The following is a 9669-nucleotide window of genomic DNA, read 5'->3' as shown; positions in this document are numbered from 1 at the left end:
GGGCGGTGGGGGGAGCTTCCTGGCCTGAGAACAGGTCAAGAGCGGAAACTACCAAAAACTATTGCTGAAACCTATACATCTATAGTTCCAGATAATTTGGGAGCCAGTCCTAATAAACCACAACTACAGAGTAATTCTGAAAAGGATAAATTGAAACAGTCAACAGAGTCAAAACGCTGGGATAAACAAAATAATTTAAAAAAGACAAAGTGACAGGGTGGATCCCCCCAGCCGGAGTCCCCGTTAAAATGCTATAATTTGCGTAATCGGGGAACAATTAAACAGCCTTATAGGTATCAGTATGCTGATACATGTCCTTCTTGTTCCTTTCAGAAAACATCTGAAAAGCGCTAAGAAAGTAAACGATGATCGGAACGCAGATCAGAAGAGTACGTAAAACTAAAAAATGGCTGAAAACACTCATCTGACATCATCATTAAAAAAGAAAGATAAACTTCCACAAAAGAAGCCTGAATTCAAGAAGAAAAAAGTTCAGGCATTTTCCCTAAATACGTCCCACATATTGAGGACACTGTTACAGCACAAAGAGTCAGCACAGACATTGCTAGAATCCGCAGGAGAGGCCACGATAGTTCATAAGAATCTTCAAGAGTTTCTAGTGGCAGGAGCTACTAATGATTTTGTTCGGGTGGAAACACTAGATTAGAGAGTAAGCTCTCCAGGAAGATTATATAATTCAGACAACCAAATTGAGGGTAATATATCCATCACCACTAAAGTCCCTTTTTGGGAAAATTTAACACTTACATATGACATTCTCTTGGCTGAGATGGATTGGCCACCTGAGTTTATTAGAAAAGCCCCACAAGGAGAAGACATAATGATACTATTCTTCTCCCTCCTCACTCCAGAAGGAGTTAAACATTCATACGCCATGGAGTGGGCCCTTGCACAAGTCCAAGCATTATACCACAAGTATGCAGGCTGGGATCAAGATTCACCTTATCATATCATGCTAATTTGGTCCAGCCCACAAGTGCAACCACAATACCCTATCAAAAATGAAGCTAAATGCCATGTTAGGGAAATCGTAACACAACTAGAATATCAAGGCATAATAGAGCCTTATATCTCACCAGTAAATGATCTTTTGTTTCCAGTAGTGAAAACAGATCACTCATGTTGCTTAGTCTTAGACTAAGACAGTTAAACAGTCATACACGCACATTTGCAGTACACAATGCACGCAGCACAGCAGTGATGAACAACATTGTGCGCAAAAAATATAAAATAATTTTAGACATTTTAAATGGCTTTTTCTGCCAAAACATATCACCTGAAAGCAGGGATCTAACTGTATTCACCTTTCTCGGGTAACAAAATGATTTTGGCGACTCCCTCAGGGGAATAAGACCAGTCCAGGCTTGTTCTCTCTCTGTGTAACATCAACTCTACAAGAAATTGATTCAGAAGCATAGTCCTTTGTTGACGACAAATACCTTATGGATGATGACTCAAACACACATTTAGCCATTCTATATCTAGATCGCATTGTGGTGAGATTTGCCAAAAATGGCTCCAAATTTAATTTCCCAAAAAATGAAAGTTACCTAGCCTAGGGGCATATTAACAAGGGCTTTATCTCCGCTTTTTTGGCTTTAAAAGCCAAAGAAGCGGAGATAAAAATATCGCCCTGTCAACAACAGGGTGCTAACATGCAAAATCGCATGTTAGCACCCTTTTTCACTGCGCTTCCCTTTGCATCTCTTATGAGATGCAAAGTGGGCGTTCCAGAGCAAAATAATAGGAGGAAGGTCGCTAAGTGACATTTCTCCTATTATCAAGCGTCACGCTAACCCTGTTAGAGACAAAAAAGGAGCGCTAACCACGGTTAACGCTGCTTTTTTACGTCTGCTAATTTTCAGACTTAGCCATGTAATCGAATGGGAGGTGGATTACATGGCTAAGTCCACCATGGGCTATCAACAAGAATATCCCTATCCTTGTAGTTTTATCGCTGCATTACCAGCGATGACCTCCCAAAATGCTGCTATCGCTGGATTTTTTATCGCCTAGGCGGTTAGCGTTGTTAATAACGCAATAACCAAGCGATATTATCCAGCGATAGTGGGCGTTGAAAAAATTACCGCTAGGCGCCCTTAACGTTAATTTTCCCTGTTCCTTGTTAATATGCCCCAAAGTGTCTTGTTCTTGGAATAAGAGTTATAAAATGAAGGCAAAAGCTTAGCTCCACATTTCTTGGAGAAATGTGCATACCTACAACCACCAAGTATAATACAAATTCTACACTCACCTTTGTCCTTTCTCAGTTTACCAGACTATGCACAACGGGTAAAACCGTTTTATGATCTAATATGTTTAGACTTCTCAAACTCACATTGGACACCAGAACTTACACAGATTCTGAGAACACTGTACACTGACATGCTTGCATCAAAACATGTTAACACCACAAATTTGGTGATTCGCATAATTGTGGGGACCACTGGCTACAGATATGTCACTTTTAACAAAGGTGATACTGTACCAATTGCATATCAATCACATTTTTATTGATTGATGATTGATTAATGAAAAAAAGCATTTTGCATCTACTGAAAAAATACTGACTGAAGTTCAGATGACTGCTGTAAAGGAAAGATTATTGGCTCCGGGGAAATGCATAATTGTCATGACTCCTATCCCAGCCTTAGAGACTGTCACAAAGGCTAGTGATCCTAACGCAAAAGCCTTACATCCAAGATGGACACAGTTGGCCACCTCCTTAATAGCTACTGATGTAGACTATGTCTTTCACCCTACACTTTAAACACCAGAATTCCTACAATATGAACAAGAATACCCAGTGCCCAATGACATTTTGCCTTGTCACAAATATGTTTTCATTGTCTATACTGATGGTTCTGCCCAACCCGCAATTGTAACAAAATAACAATACTCTGATGCTTGTGCAGTGGAAAGAGGAAAAATTATGGATGGTCACTTACGACCTCTAAAAACATTTACACAATCCCTAGGTGATTGTACTGAACAGCTAGCTGAACTTAAAGCTTTAATTCTGGCACTAGAAAATACCGATCCTGAATTCCCCACACTTATAGTGTGTGAATTGCATTATTGTGTCCAGTCTTGTAATGAGCACTTACTCTATTGGTACCTGAATTTATTTAGAGACTCCAAATGGAATACTATTAAGCGCAAGCTGTTTTGGGGAAAGGTGGCAATTTAAAAGAATGTCTGCCAAAGGCTCATTTAATTCATACATTGAGTCACCAATGTGTTGGTATACACGTTGCTGGGAATTCATTGGCTGAGAAGTAACAAAGGTGACAGTGCAGACTGAATTTACTTGTTCCCTTCCAAGAGTGGTTGGAGACATCATGCTAGCTGTAAATGCTTCACACGCTAGCCCTCCATTACCTAAAAAATATCCAGTAAAATACTCCTACCTACTGTGTGTGCAAAACATACCTTTTGCTCATATTCCCAGAGTGGGGGATCGAGTGATTCCATAGTCAGATCACAGACTAGAATTGCTCATGAGGGGTTAGCAGCTGTCCATGCCGGTGTTTCAGCTACAGTTTCATTACTACAGCAACACTATTGGTATCCAGGTCTCTACAAACAGACCAAGTAATATGTAGTTAGCTGCGACATTTGTCCACAAATAAAAGCTTCCACTGCTGCAAGCCCACCGCAGGCACCTCTCATAGTTTCAAACAAGCACTTGGCTTGTCTGTCTCTTGACCACTGCGGGCCATTACAATCTGATGGATGTTTTAAATACATCCTATTAGCAGTGTATTCATGTTCTAAATTCCTATGGGTTTGGCCTCAGTGATTGCCTGATGCTTGAACTGTTATAAAAGATTTGCAAGTCTTCATCAGGACATATGGAGTAGCTGCATTCCACTCAGACCAGGGCCCAGCGCTGGCCTCTAGGGCTTACTGGGATACCATGGGCACCCTGGTTGTGGCTGCGCATTTTTACTTCCAATATCATCCTATGGGAAATTTGATAATGGAGAGGAAAAACCGTGACTTAAAGCAGTCTTTTACAGCTAGAGAATTAGGTTCAGGTCGTAGTTGAATCTATCATCTCCATTGAGTCCAGAGAGTTTTAAATAATCTGACTGGAAGACCTTTGGCTAACCGGACTCCCTATGAGGTCCTGTTTGGCACCCAGATGTGGGTTTCAGACCTTGATAATCCTGGTAAAGTAGTGGAAGATATGCCTTTTGATATCAATGAACCTTAAGCTGTCTTACAGGAACTGAAAGGCTTCCGGGACAACCATTTGACACAAACACATAAAATGCTCTGTCACTGAAAAACTGAAGGTACAACCATCAACTTCTGTCTGGGTTCCGAAGATTGGGGATCTAGTTTGAGAAAAGATTGTTGCGAAGAAGTTATTTGGACCATGATACAGATGACCGGTGCTAGGCTTGGCAGTTGAAGGTACAAGCACAGTTCTGTTGCCACCCCTTGCTGGTTGTAAACACAAAAGATTTGTCTCGATAGTTGTTATCAATGCACACTATGTGGCCAGTTCTACACAGGAGGCCATGAGGGCTCTTGGGTAGTTACCTGTCTCCTCTTAGTACTAGTGTAGCATTTATGGGGCCCTTACAAAACATTTTCCTTACTTCATCTTACGCTACTCATATATTTAGTGGATCTTGCCCTGTGCTGAAAGGGGTTGGGTATTCAGGGAATGGACAGTTACCTAATGATGACCAGGAATTAGGTAACGGTAAATTGAACCCAACTACAACAACACATAGATTAATTTTTCCCAGTGCTTTGACAACCCAATATTAATGTTCACTAAGGAATAACGAGACAGAACAGCAGAGTCAGATAAAATGTTTAAAGTTTAATTATTCAGTCTAAAAGGTAAAAGAACATTGCATTCAATAAAATGGCATACAGCTCTAATAATCAATTAGTAAAAGATGTAGTGAAATATACCAAGCCCCTTAGATTCAGTGAGAATAGGATGAGTGGATGGGGAAATCTTCCTCAGCCGAGGCAGATTCTGATCACATACATATACAGAGTATGTATCTATAGGGATAGGTAACCAGGAGAGTCTTTGTTAAAGATACTTAGGAGAGTTCAGCGAGGTTACAAGTAGTCAGTTCAATTCATCAAGACAGTGATCTGTTTCAGCTCGCAGCTGTAACAGCAAGAGTCACAGTGACATGACCTGAACCCTTCATCCAAAAAGGTTCAATCTGCATCAGAACACCATCAGCAGTAACAAGTCCAAGTCCCACAAGTCTTATAAACTAGTAGTGCAAAGCCAAAAATCCCCAAAAGCCAAGCCCTCTCATTTTTCGAGAAAGCAATTATACTGGAATTGTTTCTGGGGTGACACCCCTTCACATCACCGTAATTTGTCAGACCATTCAGTTAAAACTGCGCTGTTCAGCCCGAGAGATGTCAAAGGAAACAGTTATCATTTCAATACAATGTGCAATATTACAAGAAGTTCTCATATGCTTTGGAAATGTTCGGTTCGTGACTTCACTGAAAAAGGGAAATGAGGCCTACATGAATGTTGGGCTAATATCTGACACAATCTTGTTAATTTGTGAACTATATTAATATTAAGCTAACACATGAATTCAATATATGACAAGATACATTAATAAACATTTCATTTTGATCATAATCAATGCATGTCAGTATAATGTACTCATAAAAAGAATATTTTTATTGTCAACCTGAATCATTTAAGAAAATGCATTTAAATCATTGTCGTTTATATGTTATTCGACTTATACATATGTGAAATACATGCTAAAGTAGCCGGCAAATCCGCTGGTTTGCACTCGAGGAGAAGGCAGGAAGCGGACTGCACCACATTGCCTATCACCCCTTGTGCTCTGGTGCGCATAAAACGGCACGCCGACCCGTTGAGCAACGTAGCCGGGAAATCTTCTGGTTTGCACTCGAGGAGGAGGCAGGAAGCGGACAGAACCACATTGCCCATCATCCCTTGTGCTCTGGTGTGCATAAAACAGCACCGCCGACCCGCGGCGTGGGACGCCACGCCCGTCGGTGCACGAAAGAGGCTGGTCTGGGACCCCCTCTAAAGTCCGTGACTACATAAGATACAGTGTGTAGTTTTATTATAATCTGTTACCGTTACTACCAACTCCCCGGTATTGCCATTATTTCTTGCACTGTATTCAGCACCAGGGTTCTCTACCAGGATGAGCAAGCGTGAGGGACAGAGTGCCCAAATGGGCAGAAGCATTGTGGGGACACTCGACTCCTTTCTAACCAGGGAGACCTCAGTCCTAGCACACAAGATTGAAAGGACGGAACGCCACCTATCTTTGGAGCCCATCTTCCAAAAAAGATCCTCTCTGGGGGGCACGACATCTCACATCACCCCAAACCAATCTCTCCTACCAGATAAGGAAGCTGAAACAGAAACATTTAGGGGATCTACACCCCAAGACCCAGCAGTGACATGCACTAAAAAACCCTTGGGAACCACTCCTGATTCAGCAGTAAAGGGGAAGAGGAGCGGGGGCCCACAGAGACCGAAACCACCGAAAGCCATGAGATCGACCAAAAATGGTGGAGGTGACGAAATAGAATCAGAGCAATGTCGAATAATTCACACGGAAACACTAACCTCTACTCCATGCCCTTTGATGAACAAGGCCATGTGGCAGAGACTAGAAACTTCGGTTTCCACTACGCTGAATCCCATTTTACTAAGGCTAAGCCAGATCGAAGAGAAATTAACTGCCTTAGAATCACAGGCTCAAAATAACTTTCATGCACTGGAGAGTTTATTAGTAATGACTGGATCAATGACAGGCCTAGAGCCCCAAATTCACCAAGAGACACGCAGAACAGATTCGATCATAATGGCCACAAAGACGTCTGTTCTCCCTAATCTGGCGTACTCCTCATGTATCAATTCTGATATTTGTATTGGTACAACCCCTGGTATAACCGCTGGTATATCTAGCAAAACTGCCCATAGCCATCCAAGACATTTTAGTGCGAAAGACTCTAATGAAGTCGGGGACAAAATAAACCGGCAAAAGGATTATCCTAACACAGCACCTACAGGCCAAGATAGAATCCCGCTAGGGAGGGGCAGTCAAGATGATTACCAGAGGGATGAAAGATCGGTTTCTAGGCTACTGGTGACTGGAACTCAGACTTTACATCTCTCCCCAGCAGCAGCTCCCCCGGTACTGGTGCCGGGTAGTGTACCACCATTGAGGGAGGGCCAGGTAGAATTGACAGCCCAACTAATGTCTAAGGCCCTTCATTGATTAACCCAAAACTTGAGTGAGGTGGGGGGCAAAGACAGGAGCCTCCCAAGTCAAATGATTATGGCTAGAAGAGTACCCTGTTTAGGCCCTGCAAGGAAAGAAATGCGGGGAGTCTGTGTGGTCCTACATTTCAAAAATGAATTTGTTGTAAGATTCCTCTTAGAACAATTAGGTAATGGCTATTTTAGAAGTTTGCACATTACTGTGTTACCACTGGAATTTTTCTATAGACCCCCTTTCCCACTAGCAACAGGGGGTTATTTACAGCACAGGGAGGGACAGACACAGGGGTCTTCATGGGGGAACCCCAGGCTACCAGACTTGAGACTTGAGAATTGATTTGCAGCCCTATCTGACCTAGAAGCTTGTGACTGACTACAGTTAGTGAAATCAAACTCTCAAGTGAATTGTGAGAGTCAACCCATCTCGGCCCCTGTTACTGGTGAGAGTGCACAGTCACCTATAATACAACAGGGGGCAAATAAAACGGTTCTTAAAATAGCCTCATGGAATGTGGTTGGCATTGTTCCTAAACTGAGCGACAATAACTGGATAAAGGTATGGCAAGTTCATGAAATTGTATGTTTCCAGGAAACATGGGCTATGGGGCCAGTGTTCATAAACGGATACTGCTCCTTTCAGACCCAAGCTAAACCTTGTGTCTCGGGGAGGGCTAAGGGGGGCATCCTGACTGTAATTTGAAATGACCTACCAGTAGAAGTAAAAAAGTGTGATCTTTCAAATTGTCACTCCCATTTCCTTACGGTGGCGGTACAACAGAAAGGGATATGGTTACTAATACATTTCTATAACAATAGGTTTGGCCCAAACATGCATTCCGTTGTGATAGAGGTTGACAAGGCAATAGATAACATTGTACACAACATTAAGAACGAGAATGTAAATGTTATTTGGTTGGGCGATTTTAACATACATCCTTGTAATCACAACTCACTTCCCATCTGTGGTCTAGAGGACATGGGGGGGAATCCAATATATCACTTCACCCACAATGAGTATGGCAATCTAGAGCCAGAAGCTGATGCAGGGGAAGTGGTGTTTGCCTTTTGTGACATTCTAGAGAAGGTAAAATTGGCCCTCAGATGCACAAAAGTGCCAAATACAGCAAACGGTAGGGGCTGGTTTGACTCACCGTGCACAAAAGCGAGGAAGGCACTGATGCACGCCTTGAAAATCAGGCCTAGAATCCCAGATAAAATAAAAAGATTGCGGGCCTATATATAAACTGGCACGAATAATTAGAGAAAAAGCTTTAAGTAGGACCTATGGGCAGACCTTGACAAGGCAGCCAGAAAGAGAAACAGCCGTAACTTCTGGAAGCTAGTAAACACACCATATTTTTAAAATTCTAGCGATCCCACAACAGATCCAAATGTAGATGAGGAGGCATGGGTTTCCCATTTTGAGAACATTTTTGCCCCATATTCTCACCCCCCAATCCCCTCTGTGTCCCTGGAGCCAAAGTCCCACGCTCTTCTTTCTTCTTCACTTATTGAAGTTAAAATAGGGCTGGATTCATGTAGTATGGGAAAGGCCCCAGGACCGGACGGCGTACCAATTGATTTCTTTCAGGATATCCCAGATTTATGGGTACTGGTCTTAACGAATGTCCTGAACAGTATAGCTCTGGTAGGTCACCTCCCCCCATGGCCAACGGATGTCATCGTCCCAATCTATAAATAAGGAGATAGGGCCAATCCAAAGAATTATAGACCAATCTCCCTGCTGGATTCAACTGCGAAGCTTATGGGCCGCCTCCTCCTCTCTAACTTAGAGGGGTGGGCTAAGGAAAATAACATCTCAATCCAGGCCCAGTATGGTTTCCAGCAGGGAAGGGGTACTGTGGACCAGTGCTTGAATTTAGCACTGACCATAGAAAAATACACCAGAATTAAGGACGAAAAGATCTACCTGGCATTCACGGACCTGACGGCTGCGTTCGACTGCGTGGTCCATGCTAAGCTATGGAATATAAGGGAGACGATGGGGGTTGACCAAGCCATATTAAACTTCCTTAGACAGCTGTATCTAAATGCCGTGGCATCAGTCCGCTACACTAAGAATGGAGACTGTACACGCCCATTTAGAATTGCCAGGAGAGTAAGGCATGGCTTCATCCTTGCCGCATTTATCTTTTCCATATATACAAATGGAGTAGAGGAAGCACTTACTGTGGCCACTCGGGACATCCCCATCTTTGATTCCCAACCGCTACCAATACTGGTTTACATGGACGCCGCGGTATTAATCGCCAGAACAGGGCTTTGTCGTACTTTGGTATTTGGGACCACGTAGAAGACAGGGCCCTACCCCTGTTTATTCATGTCTTAGCAAACCGCGATTGGTCAATGCGGTA

Source organism: Triturus cristatus, chromosome 5_2, assembly GCF_964204655.1.
Source record: "Triturus cristatus chromosome 5_2, aTriCri1.1, whole genome shotgun sequence".
NCBI lineage: Eukaryota > Metazoa > Chordata > Amphibia > Caudata > Salamandridae > Triturus > Triturus cristatus.
Note: the sequence above shows the minus strand (reverse complement) of the source record.